This window comes from Sapajus apella, unplaced genomic scaffold (assembly GCF_009761245.1).
Source record: "Sapajus apella isolate SASKATOON/1434 unplaced genomic scaffold, GSC_monkey_1.0 scaffold4174, whole genome shotgun sequence".
Lineage (NCBI taxonomy): Eukaryota > Metazoa > Chordata > Mammalia > Primates > Cebidae > Sapajus > Sapajus apella.
In genome coordinates this window covers 4,640-5,464 of record NW_022441100.1, presented here as the reverse complement: position 1 = coordinate 5,464, position 825 = coordinate 4,640, and the positions used below count along the sequence as shown (strand labels likewise).

At 44.6% G+C, this 825-nt stretch overlaps 1 pseudogene; it reads left to right on the top strand.

Annotated features, from left to right (window-relative positions):
* Positions 1-493: 493 nt before the first annotated feature.
* On the top strand, positions 494-589 carry LOC116547691 (annotated as a pseudogene).
* Positions 590-825: the final 236 nt, after the last annotated feature.

Genomic DNA, 825 nt, shown 5'->3' with positions numbered 1-825 from the left:
CAAAAAAAAAAAAAAAAAAAAAGCTTTGAATTAATGAACTATCACCATCCAAAATAACACAGATGAGTCTCACAAGCATAAGGTTGAATGAAAGAAGCCAGGCATTAGAGAGCATGGACTGTATGAATCCTTTATAGAAAGTTCAGGCCTGGTGCAGTGGCTCACGCCTGTAATCCTAGCACTTTGGGAGGCTGAGGCAAGAAGCAAGATTCCATGCCAGGTCTCTCGGACTTCCAGGCACTCACCTGAGGTCGGGAGTTCAAGACCAGCCTGACCAACATGGAGAAGCCCTGTCTTTACTAATAATACAAAAATCAGCTGGGCGTGGTGGTGCCTGCTTGTAATCCCAGCTACTCGGAGACTGAGGCACAAGAATTACTTGAACCAGGAGGTGGAGGATTGTGATGAGCCGAGATAGTGCCATTGTACTCCAGCCTGGGCAACAAGAGCGAAGCTCCGTCTCAAAAAAAAAAAAAAAAAAGTCCAAAAACAGGTGCTCTCTATGGTAGCACATATACTAACATTAGAGAAGATGAGCCTGGCCCCTGTGCAAGGGTGATGTGAAATTCGTGAAACCTTCCGTATTTTTATTTCACATTGCCTACCTGTATCAAAACATCTCATGAACTCTATAAATATATATACCTATTATGTACCCACAAAATTTAAAGAAACGAAAGTTGGCCGGGCACTGTGGTTCATGCCTGCAATCCCAGCACTTTGGGAGGCCGAGGTAGGCAGATCACCTGAGGTCAGGAGTTTGAGAACAGCCTGGCCAACATGGTGAAACCCCGTCTCTACTAAAAACACAAAAATTAGCCAGGC